Source organism: Trichogramma pretiosum, unplaced genomic scaffold (assembly GCF_000599845.2).
Source record: "Trichogramma pretiosum strain Unisexual culture from Peru unplaced genomic scaffold, Tpre_2.0 scaffold43, whole genome shotgun sequence".
NCBI classification, from domain to species: Eukaryota; Metazoa; Arthropoda; class Insecta; order Hymenoptera; family Trichogrammatidae; genus Trichogramma; species Trichogramma pretiosum.
In genome coordinates, this window is record NW_019640864.1 from 17,608 (window position 1) to 34,511 (window position 16,904).

The window sequence follows — 16,904 nt, forward strand, 5'->3', positions numbered from 1 at the left end:
GCGCGCGTCCGTTTCCCTCTTATTATCGTTGCCGATCTCTTCGCTTCGGTCGTAAATCAGCCCCGCGCGCGTATGTATACCGTACACGAGCGTCGAGAGCCATCATCGCGCGTGAGCTATCCTGTTTTTTTCCCTCCTTTACCCTGCGTTACTTCCGTCGCAGTCGTAGTCATATATATAATCTCTATATGATGATAAATTTTATATAAACGTCAATTAATTAATGTCAATGTTTATCATCTCTTTTTTCTGCTTCCACAGGTGAGTACAGCATCGACGATCCACTTGACACTGCACCGAGTTTACGTAAGTTCAACATCATAATCATTTCATAACCATTTTGCAATAATCATACTCTGTGCGCGTGAGTCAATATTAAACGATCAGTCTCGAGGTGTATGTGCGTCTCTCTTCGGCGTATTACCTCACGCGCTTCATATTGCCGGCTCATCAAAAATAACATCATTAACTCTGGCGCGGGAAGCTTTTTTACGCGAGGGTGGTAGTAATAACAAAAATTGTTTTCGCAACAGCTAGGAAAAATTGACCTTTTACGTAGCTACGCACACTAGCCCCGATATCCGCGCGATGTTGAGGAATTTATCCGTGGTATTAGCTGCTACGTACGAGGTATATACGTATGCAAGAGGCCAATCTTACGGACGAAAACATCTTGCCTCTTGTGCGCGCGCCCGTCTGCATACGATCCTCTGTACTTTGTGTGTATTCAGCAATTGTGCTTCGCTGCGTGCACCTGACTCTCTCTATAGCCTCTGTGTCTGTGTACTGCGCGCCATAGTCTATTTACTCAGCCGTAGCTATCAAGAGTACACGTAGCGCACAGAGGCCAAGCGAATGCATGCAGATCCTCTCTAGCTCCGTCGCTCTCTCTCTCTCTCTCTCTCTCCGTCGCACGCGAGAGGCTCTTTAACCCCCAGCTCTTTTGCTCTCTCTCCTCGGACAACGTTTACTCAAGTTTCCGCCACGCTCTCCGCACTGAGCTCGATCCTCCTCTCTGCTCTGCTTCTCTCTCTCTCTCTCGCTAGTCGTAGCCCTTCTTGGATCTCAGCATGTGCGCACAGACGTATATCGCGAGGCTTGCGCTCATACACAACAAAGGAACCGCATATTCTCTGTATTTATAGTTTCTAATGCAAGTTAATCTAGAAGCGGCGAGAGTTTCGTCTGCTATCTCGCCTTCGAGTACAAACATATATCTGCATTTTCGATCCAAAACGTAGATCGACCGCCTATAAAATGTTCCAGCCTAATGGAGTTCAATTACAGGAAAATCTGAGTCTCACGTGTGCGCGCCTTGGTGTGCATGTGTGAGTCTGTCAGGCGTCTTTTTCTCTCTTTCGAAGTCGCCTAAAGAGATGGAGAGCTTGGATAGTGGCCGGAGGAAGGTCATTAGGGAAGCCATTTTGCATATACGACTTGTCTGACCCTTGGCCATTCCATCTCGTATGAACACTGCACTCACATATACGTGTTCATGCCCTCACACAGACACACACACACTTGCACGTATAAACACGCGACTGCCATTTCCGCTAGTCGAGGTGTGACTCTCTCTCTCTCTCCCTCCCTCGTGTTTGTGTATATATATCTACGTGAGCTCGTGTACGTTAAGGTCGAGGGGTTGGGTTTGGTCATGATAGCAGAATTTGTTACTTCGTATAGGCGTGTTCTGCCTGTAATATTCTATTCCGGACCCAGGCTGAAGTTAATGTAATACTCTTGGCCGGAATCGCTATTTGGATACAAAATTACTTGACCAATCTTTGACGAGTTAATTTTCAAGTTTTTGGGGCAGTCTTTGCAAAAACAGGATTAAATCAACGCAGAAACTTATCGTAACAAAGTTTTAATAAATAAAAAAGAGGAAGGCTATTTTTTTGTTTAATATTGTGAAAGTTTATTCATTTTGTAAATGTTTTATTTTGAACTGTTGATTAAAGTATACAATATGTCAGGATTGATTCTTGCTATGTGAAAAGCAATTTTTACTGTAAAATACAGGTAGATAATTTTGCTTGTGTATTTGAAATTGAAAAATTCAAAGTAAAATAACACAAGATGTAAGAAATTACCCGTCAGAACTTATGAGAGATAATTGGAATGTAGACAGGTTTCTTCGGAAGCAATTTTTTGAATCTATTTTTCAAACGCTTCCACTATAAAAGTAAAAAACAATGAAAATTATTATTTTAGCCAGTAATTATGAATTAAAATGTAAAACTTACAATATCGCCATTAGAAACTGAAAGTGCCAACAATAATATCAAAAGCACGAAAAACAATCGAGGAAACTTCATCTCGAAATTCACTGTAACTCTGCGGATTGAAATACAAACTGTGCGAGTATCAAAGTCACATGAGCGTTTTATAATAGCTTGAGACGAGCCGATAAACGGAGACAGGGATTCCCGCTTTTCATTGATATTCATTTATCTCACAATTATGAACGCAATAAAATATCGACAACAAAATCAGCGTTTCTTTGAATGTACCAATCCTCTTCTCGGTGATATAACAGTGCACGGGTACGTAGAATGCGATAATTTTCCTGAAGCTAAAAAACGGAAAAAACGAAAAAAAAAACCAACTAGACATTGCAAACGTCATAGAGGCAACTAATGCGCGCGCAGAAGCGTTTTAATTTAATTTCTAAAGCAATCAATTAAACTTTATGCATGTGAAATTTCTTCGGGGCTTGACACATGTGCATATAAAGAGATAGACGGTTTAGTTCAGCGAACGGTAACAACAATGGCCTCTTTCTCTCTCTCTCTCTCTCTCCTTTCGCCCCGGAGTATATACACACGCGGAAATTTCAGTTCTCTCAACGCGCTCGCTCGCTCGCTGCTTGTGTGTGTCTCTCTCTGTGTGCGCTATGTGCCGTGCGCGCACCGCCCGCGCTAACTAATGCGTATGTCCCTGACATGCAGTTAAAGAGACAAACTGAGGCGGCGGCAACGCAAGCAAGCGACGAAATTGCGGAGAAACGACGCGAGAGAAATAGACGAGCACGCGCCCGGAGAGAAAGACGAAATTATAATCATAAGCTGGGATTGGGGTTAGCGTTATATGTGTATATATGTAGTACTATTCGCACGGAACTGCCGCAGAATTGTTTGAGATTGGAGAAACTCGATCGTAAAAGTTAATTCAATTTTATATAAATGCCACACGATTATCTTATAGGCGGGCGCGTAAAATTAATAATCATAATGATGATTTGGTCCAATGTACGCACTATGCACTATACCTGACTGAATTATTTTCTTATACTATGTACATACGTATCCCTGGGTGCGCGGCCAAAACCGATCGATGGAAATTTCATTTTTGGGCTACACGAGAGTTTGCTGGTCGGGCGCGCATCGATTCGGGCGTGAACATTGAAATAACGACGAATATACAAGCAACGAGAGAGGGATCAACTCGTTAAACGTCATGGCAGCTGCGTCAATTTGCGCCCCAGCGTACACAGAGAGCGAGCGAGAGCAGATCTCGCGTTGGCATCGTCATTATGTACGCGCGTGACCCTTAGCCAGTGCTCCGCCACACTAGAGTATGCGTGTGTGTGAGTGTGTGAATGTGAGTGTGCATGCTTGCTCGATAGTACATACACGCGAGTGTACATGCATACCACGTGTGTGTTTGTGTATATGCAGTATGTATGTATAGATATATAGTGCGCAGCAGGTCCTCATCCATCTCCGGTCGCGCGCGAGGAAAGCTGCCGCAGGCATGGAGAGGACCCCCCCCCCCGGAGTTATTATCGATCTCCCTCTGCGTGTGTCAAGTGAATATCCTGTGTGAGCTGTTGGCTGGCTGGCTGGTTGGACGCGCGCTTGTTTGCAGCGTCCGAAAATTCGAGAGACGTGTGTCCTCGCACATATAATAGCGAACACGCCGCACTACTGTAAGATTCGTCGACGATGATTAGAGTATGAAAAATGACGAAGAGATGCTATATATATGTATTATAATCGAGTAAACGCGATCGCAAAGTAACTCGATCGACTAAAAAGTAATAATCGCACTTGAGAATGACACCGCTCGCGCGCCGCGTCCTCGTACACCCGGAGCCCCTGCAGCCAACGCCGAGGCCACGGGGTTTCTCTTTGTTTACGTCTACTACGACGTGCGCGGAGGTGTATTGTTTTTGTGCAGTCTCAGCAGTAGCGAGCGAGTAAGCAAAGTCTCGAGTTTAGGCTTGCGCGCGGGGGGGCACGGCGCTCCTCGCTTCTATGAATGCCAAGTTAAATCGTGTGCGTGTTTACGTGGGAGGAGAATAGAAGAAGAAAGCGAGTTTCAAGGCGCAAGGGGTGCAGCAAAGGGTAACGGGGGCTGCAGCGGGGGCATGGGACGGGGAAAGGAGGATAGAAGTCGAGAGTGAGGAAGCGTTTTGTGCTCGTATTTACACCGAGAAGGACGACGTCGACGACGGCCCGAGGAATGAATGAATAAGCAAATAGATTATGCAAATGCCGCTTCTCTTTCTCTCTCTCTCTCTCTCTCTCTCAACACAAGTCGACGAGCAGCTCGTACTACTGCTACTACCACTACTAAAACTACTACTACTACTACTACTATAACTACTACTACCATGCTGCTGCTGCTGTTGCTGGCAAAACCCGGACTGCCACCGGAGCTCCTACTCGTCCCTCGCGCGCGTTGAATTTTGCAGGCAAGTGAGCAATGACGCGTGAAAATGAACGGACACTCGCCGTAAGCAGCGAGTGCGCGTAGCTGTGCGGCCTGGATACATTTATACGATGGTACCTAGTATACGCTACTGAAGTTTTAACGATCTCAGAGTGACTGCGAGCTTTTCTTTTGGGGAAGAGGGGCTGGAACGGGAGAGCGGCGAGAGACATGGAGGAAATAAAAAATTTATAAGCATAACGTCAGAAACAAATGCATTTTTCAGCGTCGTGCACGAATCAAAGAAAATTACACCCGCGCGGCGTATACGTAAACGCGATGAAAAGCCCCGCTCGTCGGTATACGTCGACGAGAGCTTTCAGCGCTTCGAGCTTTATCGCGAGCACGCGTGCGCGCTTACGCCACGTACATCCACGTGTGTACATATATGACTGCATGTGTGCTTGTGTGTGTATAAAATCAAAGGCGTAGTTTAGTTATAACGTTAGCTTTATATAATGTACCAAGCGAGGTGCACTCGACAATGCACCGATAAAACAATCTCTCGTTCAAGCTCCTCTACGTGTGTGTAGGAATATATGTACGTGGCCTGGACCTATCTCGCAATATATACCCGAGCGATAAGCTCTAAACTACGCTCTGTTTGTGTGTATGCTGTATGCATTAAGCATTCTTAATGATATTCTCAAACAGCGGCGAGGTGGCGCGCTGATTAAGTGCATTTATACGCCAACAAGTTTCAACGTTATAAATTTTGAAAATATAACTGTAATATATATATGACCCTGCGCCTGCAAGTGTACTTGTACGTATAGTATCTAGCACGGCAGTGTGACAGCGATATACACGAGCTTGGATTCCTTATACCCACCCCGTGCTTATACGTGTGTATGCGTGTGTGTGTGTCTGTGTATAGCATTGGGCCACCACCGCCGCCGCCGCCACTGCCGCGACACGACAACTCGACACGATGGATATATCTTTTGTCACGTGGCAGGGCGCGCGCGAGGAGAGTAATTCGTCGGCTGAGCGCTTATCGCTGTCTAGGCTAGCTCACGAGCCGAGTGCGGATACGTTACAATTCTGAGCACACGCGGGTCGCGTTTTGTCATCGTGCCAGATGCGCCTCCAAGTTCTTCGCGCCTTCAAGAGAGAGAGCCCGCATCTGATTTGTTTTGCGTCGCATAACTAATAGCTTACGCGAGAGTGAGAGATAAAGATAGGCAGAGGTGCGATTCCTCGGACGAACATTCTAAATTGTCGAAAAATTGATTGTCTGCATTATGCATCGGCCGTATTCAATGCGTTATACTTTTAATGTCATAAGCAAGTTATTCGTACTGCTGATACGGCAACATAATATATATGTCAAATGTTATGTAAAGTAGCTCGAGAGTTAAAAACGCCCCTTGGCTACGAGGTAGATGTTTTTTTTTCTCTTCAATTGGATCTTGCATTTTTATCTTGGGCGATTCTATACTCGTTGACGATCTTCTGAATACCAGCTATATTTATGTAATTTATATTTCTCGTTAATTTTTTTCTGCCATCATTGCGATTCGCAAGAAATACGTTTTCCTGCCTCCTTGTTAATTTTTACTCTTTATTGGCGCACATCGATAGAAATATTCTTCAATAATTGGCTATTTCATTTTTCGTTATGCAATAAAAGTAATGAATGCTTGCTTGCGTGAAAATTATTTATTAAATTTTATAATTCGTCTGCTTATATTGAAATATTATCAAAGTAATAAAGTCATGATGCAAGTAATGGTCGCTTAAAAGAAAGTAATAATTTTTTCTCTTTGTAAAAAATAAAATTATTTGTCAAAAAAAGCTTCATGCGGGTTTATTTTAAAATCATTTCGATTATTTTTTTTTGTGATGAAATATGGAGATCGCCTTTCATGTTGAATTGTCTCTTTTATTTTTACAAAATTAAAAAGTACTGGAAATTTCAAACTGGACAGGTTTTATGTCAATACGAGAATTACATATATACCCCAAAAAGAATAAAGTTAGGTGTTTCCGGTTTGATCGCATTCATTCTCGTTAGCATATATGCGAGATAAAATTACAGCAGGAATATATAACAAATATTTAGAATCCCTATGTTCAGCGGCAACTATTTTTGACAGTGAACCGTTAGTATATAATATTGACATCAAAGTTATTCATGCGCTTTGTTAATTGTTTTTTTTTCTCTGTTTACGATCCCCGTTGCATTTGCGCGCATGAATATTTGAGCCACCGAGCCTCGTGCTAATCCTTTGTAGAGCATTACATTTTCATTCGTTCCGTGAGCGTGGCCCAAAAAAGTGCAGCAGACTCAAAGCTTTCGAATTTTCTGAATTATATGCACGCTGGAACTGCTGCTGCGGTTGCTGTTTTATTGCATTGAACGAGCAAGCGATTACTTATTGGATTTTGATAATTTGTTGTTATAAATTAAAAAAAAAGTTTCGATCGGTATTTAACGCGACTCTCTCTCACTCTCTCAGCAGTTGTGAATCGTAATCGAATTCGAACGAGCATTGCGTGCGGCGATGATTAACGAGGCACTCGCTGTCGTCATTTGTATTATAAATCGACGGTCATTTCGAATAATGCACTCACGTGCGCGCGGGCGCTCGCTCGCTGTATAGCAAGCACGTATATAGCTCGTCTGAACTTTTTATTCATGCGAGTTCCCAAACTCCTGACACCGCAGATTGATAGAGAATAATTATAATATGAGAAATTTCAGCTTGATCGCTCTCGCCTTGCCCCGAAGTGCGCGCGCGCGAGCAAGCGACGGGCGCATCCATTTAGCTAAATGAAATAGACGATAAATTGCTGTTTTAGTTGCTGGGGGGTAATCTAACTCGTGGATCAACACGCGCGCGCGACGCGACGCGAAGGGGTTATGCCACTAGCTTGCTAGCAGTAGTAGTAGTTGTTGTTGTTGCTGTTAGCTCAACGTGCTCGGAAAACTCTACGATTGTCAAAGACGGATTATGGACGCTGCGTTCCCGATGCATACGTATAGGATTGATACGGAACGAGCAGCTCAATTAATCGTCATGTCTTTGTCGCATAATGCGCGATTAACCGTCGCTGTTACCCTCGACTTTTTTATTTATCTTTCAAGCGCAAGTTGCTTTTAATATCCTCGCTTCTTCTCGCTGCTCGTACTTATGATGCTGCTTTGCGTTTAACCGCAAGCGACTCCTACTTTATACATATAGGGCGCCTACGCACCCAAGCTCGGCTAGGCTCGTGCAGGTATGGATCTGCAGGCTATTTGTTTGCGGCTGCGTTGAAACTTCCTTTTTTCTTTCGCTCGTTTCGTTGGCAATATTCGCGCGGGTAATGATTTTATTTTATATCCGCTAAACAATGACTAATCAATCATGCCCTGTCAAAGTTTCGCGTCAGTTTATTGTCTCAGCACGACGTGCATGCAAAACTTAGACCAAACGACGTCATTAACGTTGCTCGAAGATCACTCCATGGCTCCGCAAGTCTTATCTTCCTCTCGCTCTTCCTCTCTCTCTCACTCTCTTTTCGGTGTAAGCTAATCGTTTCACTTTTTTCAGTTCTTTCTCTCCTTCTCTCTCTTTCGTACACGATAGCGATATAATTTATTACTCGCTAATATAATAGTGTCACTTCATGAGAGTAGCGGTGGTGAAGCTGTGATTAACTAAGGTTATATAAATTAGGTGTTACGTGTGCGGAAAAAGAATTGCCTACTCTCTGTTTTCATTAAGGGCATGGACAACGGGTAATTGGATACATTGAGATGAATTCCTATCCATGAACTCGAGCATCGAGTATGCGTGTGGATAAAAATTCGAGCTTTTTTCAGCTTACTTTAAAGCACATTCAGCGTGCGCGCGCGCGTGGCAAAACTCCTCTTTCACGAGAGGATGCAGAAAAATTTCCCAAACATGCATGGGCTGTGGTAAGAGTCTACTGTACACCATAGGAACATCCAATAAAAAAGAGGAAAAACAAGTGAACTGAACAGTGCACACTTGAGCTCAAAGGATCGGTGAACTATAAAAAAAAAGTAGGGGGAAGAATAATAATGAGCCCTGGGTGAAAAAGCGGGTGGCGCAGGAAAGAGAGGTGGAAGCTAGGCGAAAAATAATGAGACGTGTGTGCGCAGCAGCGCAGTGCACACACATGTATAAATTCCGCATATGTGCCGAACAAAATATTTCAGAGCGGGGCTTTTATTTTCCAACTTTATGGTATACATGTTGTGCTCTCTGTAAAGTAGGTATCGGTTTTATTTCGCTGTGTAAATGATGCTTGAAAAACAAAGCTTTCAGGCAGAAAAAACAGGTGCGCTAGCGGCGAGCTAGCTAGACAGTCAAGGGTTTCTCTTTCTCTCCCTCCCTCTCTCTTTCTTTCGGTTAGATTTGACGTTTGACAATTTTTTTTCTTTACTTCACTGTTGCTGCTTTTAGCCGAGTCGTTTCCTTCGTACAAAGTATATTTTTGCTCTTCTAAGCAATAGATTGAAATCGACGAAAAATAATCCTCCCTCTTTCGTGCTTATGTGTATATGTGTAAATATAAGCGACTATCGGTTACGGTGGATCAGTTGAAATAAATATACATTTTCTTCGCGTCAATAAAAATACGCTTTCATTTTTTGCTCAAGATCTCTACCAATACACCGAGTCGAATATACAGAGCGAGTTTGCGTATATTCGTTTGGGCTAAAAATAATGCATAAGAGTGTAATATATGGAAAAAAATGTGGCTTACGGCTAGAGATCGAGGAGTTTACGCAAGCGCGAGGTAAGCTTCGCCTTTATCTACGTATACAAATACGTTGTGCCGAAAGGGTTCGTCGAACCAGGAGAAATTGTCAAATCTGCGTTACAGACGATGCTCGCGCCGCGGCGCACTCACACACGCGCGTATCGGGAAGGAGGACCGGGGCGCAAAGAAATCGTTTTTCCCCCCTCCTGCACGCGTGACGATATCCCCGATATTTTCGAGGTGTTTATTTTTTAGCGCCTGCATGCATACATGTATACGGCAAATCGTAGCTCTCCTGATCGCGCGCGCGCGCACGCATATCCCCGAGGTAGCGAAAAACGCGGTAGAAAGAGAGAGAAGCATCGCCGAGCGTATACACACACACATTTTCGTTTTGCGTTCTGGGAATCGACTGGTATTTTCCGAGACGTCATGTAAATTTGAAATTCTGCCGTATATACGCGTGGCTGCAAAACCGTAACGGTAAAAAATTTTGACAATGTAATTTGTACGTATGCGTACAATTCGACGAACGACGTTCAGAGAATGCAGTTATGACATCAAGGATGCTCTGGATGCGTCGAATATCTACCCTCTTTCTACGAACATTTTCACAAATGCGTGTATTATTACTGTGTTTTTCGGGAATCTTATGCCAAGATGGGAACGAAAAACAACAAACCTCGATACGGAGTCAAATTAGACTTTTCAAAATGCTAACTATGTTGCTTCCGTGCGAGCGAAAGTATTCAGTAAACAAACTTTGCATAAATTACTCTTTTCAGCCCGTAATAGCAATAAAAAAAAAGAGAGAAAAAAAAGAAAACTCTTCAAAGCTCGAGACAAAATCCACAATAAACCTAAAATGCACTTGTATGTACGCTTTTTCGGAGTGCTGAAAAAAAGCCGCCCACTACACGGTATTTTTTGCCCTGCAAAAAGCTAATATACATACAGGCGGGCAGGCGCAGGAGTGCTTCAACACAAAGTGGTTAAAAAATAAGAGAGAGAAGAAACGAAACGAAACGAAACCCGCTGGTACCTATACACTCAGGCACACACACACGTATATGGGCGAAACGCCATTATTTCCCAGCAGGGAATATAGAGCTCTGTGTGCGGTACAAGTGTGGGTGTGCGAGAGCGCACGTGGATGGCCGTCGCGCGCGATATATACACAACAGAAGCAGTAACAGCAGCAGCAGATACACGTGCGCGCATGACGGCGAATCTCTCTCTCCTCGGGGAGTGGCCCTTTCCTCTCTCTCTCTCTCTCTCCTCTGCTCGATATACTACACCACCTCTCTCACTCTCTCATTCTGACTATCGATTTCGCATAAAATTCGTGGAACGCCACCTCTATACTCGAAGCTGAAATTGCTCTACAGAGCACTAGCCTAGATGCAGCTGGATTATTTTCATGTGACCGTTGTACAACAGCGGTGTAAATGAATTCTGCCCGAGCCTCGATACGCACTCGGCAAATAGTACATTTTTTAACAATCGAATAATTTCTCTCACTTGTTTTTCTCTGTCTCGCTCTCGTTTTTTCATTGAACGATATATCCTTGACTCTATATATACGACTCGCTTGAATTTGTCGACATCGTAAAATAGCAGTCATCTTGCGTTTATTTCCAACTGCCGCGCATTCGGTAATAGTTTTTATTATCTTTTCCTGACGTACATAAACCCTCCCCTTAGTCTCTAGCCGGGTGGGTAGCACACATAGCCGCTAACCAATGTACTATAATTCCGAGCTTGCAACGAAAAAAAGGAGGGAAAAGAAAAACAAAAGCTGGGGGGGCGAAACTGTAAAATTTCATCGATGTTATTTACCAAACTATAAAAGTTGACGGGTTTTATCTAACCAACGACTGTGGCGGCGGCGACGACGACCAAGACGGCAACAACCACGACAATGTCGACCATTTAGAAAATTCGAATTGTAAATTTCATTTTAACTTCTTGAGCTCGATGGTTGCTGAATGCACTATTTCTGCATTGTATAAACGTTTAATATTGTTCAGGCGCACATGTATGATGTTGCAATTCATATAATCATGTATCTATATAGACGACGATATTTAATTCCGACGATTGATTTTCAACGTTTCTGTTTGCAGATGAGGTCGACGTGATTGGATACACGAGCAATCAGTCGGATACCGATGACCATAGCAGTGTGCAGAGCAGCAGCGACAGTGGCGTAGCAATGTCCACTTCCAGGCTGACCTTATCTGAAATGATGGACAATCTTTAGGTAAAGCGCACCACGGATTTTTTCTTTTTCTATCGCAACCTGCAATGTAATGGCAAAACCAACGACTTCTGTCGAATTTTTTCATGGCGATAAACGTTTTTCGAATCATGAATAACATTTTTTTACGACGGCGTTATATTTTTTTTTGACGTCTACTACCAATACTGCCAGTGTGGGTCAACATTCTCTCTCTCTGCGCACCAAAGTAGAGTTGAAAGCTTACGTGTAATTCACTTACAAAATGCTTTTTTACCATGAATATATTTCTCGAACTTTGAGTGCAGGCGCGCATATAGGCTTTCGTAAAAGTTCATACTACGTAAACGGAAAATAATAATCAAAAAAGAGGGGGGAGAGAGAAAAAGTAACAGCCGCAGCACATCCGTCTAATCTGAAAATCGTTTAAATCCTCCAACCGCCCGCGCTCGCTCCAGTAGTACACCTCTTTTCTGTCGAAATAAAAATAAAAAAATATAAAAAACAGCAAAAAATTCTGGCTATACGCGTACACACACGAGCGGGCGAGCGGGCGGAGAGAGGAGCTTTCGTACAGCTATCCATCACTGAGTCGGGGCTTGCTGCCTGTTGGAGGAAACTCGCGCGCGAGGCAGCAGCACACGGCAGTAGCAACGTAATCGCTCGTAAATTTGCCTTTGCACACCCTGACGGCTGATTGAAAATCGCTCGCTCTCTCTCTCTCTCTCTCTAGTCTCTCGGGCTGCACACAACTTGCCGTCGACGCTGCCGCCGCCGCCGCCGCTGCTGCTGCTGTTACTACACTATAGATACTTTTTGTTTCGTTTCCTAATTCGCTTTCTTTTTAGGGCTAAGGGGTGGTTGGAAAGCTCTCCAGCACTTGACTTTAACCGAGCGAGAGTTGTTACGTTTTTTCCTCTTTTACAACCTTTTTTTTTTCATTCGATCACGAGAGCTCTGCGCAGAAGAAAACTTTCGGGAAAATTCAACGATATCGGGTACAGCAGCACATCGAACGCCAGTTGTAAGGCTATTTTTAAAAGGGACTAGCAATTGATTTATTGGACTTGTTCTTCGCGAAAATTTGAATTACAAAGTGTGATGAAAAATCAATTTGATAAAGTAGTGTATCGCGAGACCAAAAGGGGAGGGAGAGACGTTGTTACGATAATTCAAAAAACACTCGACGGCAGCAATACGCTTTCTTTAAACGGTATAAAAGTAAGAGAAAATGTACATGCAACTTGACTTATATGCTTGTGCGCATAAAAAACGGCTGTTACTGCCTGCACAGGAAATACCAACGGTCTGGCTGCTCGATAAATAATGATCTACCGGTTCACACGCGTATTATATGCACATAGATATTCGCGGAGGCGGAGAGCGAAAGGTTTTGCCGGTGCATAAGCCCGCGACCGACAGAGTTAGCATAAACATACGTTACCTATTTTTTCGTGTAACTCGAGAAATTGACAGTATTACTAGAGCTTTTTTACTCGTTTCGCAGACCAGAGGACGGCGCGAGGGCGTCATCAACAACATAAACATCAGCAGCAGCAAAAACATCAACAACAACAACAACAACAGCATCAGCAGCAGCAGCAACAACAACAATACAAGCGTTTGCGAAGGAAAAAGTGTCATTGTTGTCAGTCGTGGCAGCAAGATCGAAGCAACAACGACGACGTTAACGGCAGCGACGACGACGACAACGACGGTTCGAAAACGCGGAAGACCAAGAAAGAGGCATCCAGTTACGGCGAGCGTCATCATGAAGCCGCTTCGATATCAGTAGTAGCGTCCCCGGCAACAATTGTTGTTATTGTTGTTGTTAGATTATTATTATTATTATCGACGACGAAGACGAAGATGACTTGGGAGATTGTTATAATGCACCGGATATTATAAGCCGCATGCGTGGTTTGTTTGTACGTTTTTGCTTTCTTTCTTTTTTCTTCAATTTTTTTTTAATTGTATAACTAAACAAGAGTGGGGAAAAAAAGAGACAAACAGAAGAAAGATCTCAGCTATTCTTCTTCTTATACTACTATAATAATAGCTGAAACGCATGAAAATATATATGTTATCAACATCTGTAACGTAATGGTAATGGTCGTCATTTTATAGTAAATTTCGATAAAAAAATAGGGCGCACGTGTTTGTAGCATGGAAGCGAAAGAGGAGGAGGAGCAATTTTACGATGTGTTCACAGAAACGTTGTAATGTTTTTTCTTTGGATATAATGTGTAAATATTAAACTGTTAAATTGAGGTGTTCGATGTTGAAACGGAGAAAGGTGTTCTCGATCAATTAATATTAAAGTAACGAGATAGTGCGCAGAAGCAACAACGAATCGGATCTTGTCTTTCTGACACTTTTCTGAAATGCAATGGGTAATCAGATTTTGTATCGATAAAAAAAATGTGGTTATAATGTGAATCGGTTTATATAAGACGGTATGTGTTTGTAAGTTATAAGCATGTTGCACGAAACGACACGAGAAATAGCTTTTTTCTTCAGCGTTATTTTCTGCTAGTACATCGTCACACGTCAATAAGTTGTTAAATTTACATAAGTTAGTAGTTATATAGTAGTTTCGAAAGTACCCAGAAATGGATATCACTCGTACTTTTCGAAATGAAAAATCAAAGTCATACTATGGCTTTTTTTTTAACTGTACGTGCAATTTTTTGGCACAGTAAAACCACCAAGTCGCGCATTATTAATATTAACTAATTAATTAAGATATAAAAGACAAAATATCCAAGTAACGCTTATGTTTAATTAAACGTGTCGTTCGCGACAATCGTTCGATGGGATTCAATTGCAATTGCAACGAACGTAGTCTGAACGATGCTATGTAAACAAAAAAAAAAGTACAAATTCTGTAAGACCCTTTGTGTAATAACATAATAATTGCGTCATCTCTCACACCTGGTTTAGCGAAGGACTTTAGGTCCCAATGCATGTATAAGATGCTTCAAAGGACTGTTGATATCGAACATGATAATAGCTTTAAACAAAAATGAAGCATTCGAAAGTACGTATGAGTTGTTGTTTTTGTTGTTGATGGCATGAGATTGGCTAGAACGACGCGTGTGCTTGGCGACGGTTAAATTCATCGATCGACCGACTGATAAGATTTACAGTTCCGTTTTTAATACCATTTATAATATTTTGAGATGAAAATCTAATTATATATATCTTTTAATTGTACATTTTTAGAACGTAACTAAAAAAAATATGCTTGTGATTTAATGGTATTATTTTTCAGTGATTTAATGAAGAATTTCGAATTGGACACTAAAGTGAGATGTAAAAATTTTTAGTTTAGAGCAGATTTTTTTGGTTTTTTTTTGTTAAGGGTTAAGAACTTTTTTTAACTTCGGTCTTGAGATTGCACACCATATGCATGAGCGAAAAAGTAGGAGGGTACAAGCGAGAACTTTATCTTCTCTTGAAAATACGAGCATGGTTGGGAGTATAAATAGAATTTAACATAATAATAATAATAATAATAATAATCATAAAAAATAATATAATAACATAATAATAACAATAATAATAATAAATAATATACTATTAAGCAGGTCATGGAGTCGAAGCTTGCGTCTTGTAGATTTTTAAGATTAGATAGACTGACATATATAATGAAAAATAAAACAAAAAATACGTAACGAGTGATCTCTGACACTGATTTATGTAAAAAGTTACGGTGTTGAACGAAAAAAAAAATTTTCGAGAATAAATAAAATATGAATTTATTATTATTATTGAGAATTCAAGTCACGACGATCAAATTTATACAAATATATATGTATGCGTATGTATATATTTATGTATCTATAAAATTAAATATTCTATGCGTGATTTACGAAAAAAATGTAGTTATATTAATTATAAGTGAAAAAGCTTCGATAAAAGTTTTTAAATTTTTTCCTTAATTCGGTCGTATATACTTGACGAGGCGATTTCGATTCTGAAAAATTTATGCTAGATATCTAAAAATGTTTGCTTTTAACCTCGACTATACGCTAAGAGTAAATTGTATTATGATAAATTGTCAAGATTTCAGTGATTATAGTCCTTGTAGTAATTGTACTGCTAACAGTCATTATGATATTATATTTTAAAAGAAAATTTTTTTTCATTCTTATTTTACTTTTTTGTGTCTGGGGTCAACTCTCCTATAATGAACTTTAATCTAAGTTTTAGTCTTTATTAAATATATATATTTTGCGTTTTTCTTTTTAAAAGAAACTTTCTTTTTACATATGTTAAGGTATTTCATCATAGCAATCTATTAAATCGAGATTATTTTAAAACCTTGACTTTTTATTATTATATCAAAAATACTCCTGACGAATAACCACCTGTGCATCAACTAAACTTCTACTTTCTAGTGTAGAGGCTTTTTAACGTGTTGAAATGTTTCTTAATCTTTTAAATTATTTGAATGACTTTGAGCGTATAATTGAGTGAAATAATTTTTGCACAAAACATTCCATCTGTGAATAAGAGCTGTGTAACGTGGTGGTAAGTCAAGTAATCATACAACTTCTTGAATGACAGAATCGAGAATGCCTCACAAATCATTTTGACTATATTTCATTGTCATGATGAGTATATCTTCTTTAACGCAGCAAATATATCATATACATACGCATCTCTTCCCGTCCTGTACTTTCGGCTTATTTCGGCTGAAAGGCAGCCCTGTGCTTTGAACGTCCCCTTTCTTAATTGTTCTCTTAATTTTTATATGCATCTCATACTTTTCTTGCTACAGTATACATATTCTATGCAAATTGAATGCAATGTTTTATAGCACAGTGATGAAAAATATTCATGTCTCATGAATTTTCTTACTACATACAAGTGAAATTCTCAATTTTCAAACTTCCTCATGAAGGTTTTTTTAAAAATTGTCTCGATTCTTCTTCAGATGGATAAAAGGCCATATAATGACATTTTTTGCATCAAATTCAACTGAGATAAATAAATCCTCGAGTGACTAGATCATCTTTACTAACTAGATAAAATCTCAGGTTTTTAATCAAAACTTTTTTGACAGAGTTGCATGAAGTCAAGAAATACGATACTTCATTGTAATAGAAAATATGTAAGGATTGCTTATGATATAGTAAAGTAGAAAAAAGTTTTTAAAAATTGACGTAAGCAGATTGCGTTAGCTCAGCCGGCCATCAATAGATAACTTAAAAAAAAAAATTTC

The 16,904-nt window shown here is 40.9% G+C and overlaps 2 long non-coding RNA genes across 2 annotated transcripts; one reads left to right on the forward strand and one right to left on the reverse strand.

Annotated features, from left to right (window-relative positions):
- Positions 1 to 258: 258 nt before the first annotated feature.
- LOC111693253 lies at positions 259 to 15,543 on the forward strand. The gene is made up of 3 exons (XR_002763372.1): positions 259 to 306; positions 11,562 to 11,698; positions 13,182 to 15,543. It is a non-coding gene; the product is annotated as an uncharacterized LOC111693253 (long non-coding RNA).
- LOC106649695 lies at positions 1,894 to 2,368 on the reverse strand. Its single transcript, XR_001339309.2, has 2 exons — positions 2,247 to 2,368; positions 1,894 to 2,177 (listed from the first exon to the last, which is right to left on the reverse strand). It is a non-coding gene; the product is annotated as an uncharacterized LOC106649695 (long non-coding RNA).
- Positions 15,544 to 16,904: the final 1,361 nt, after the last annotated feature.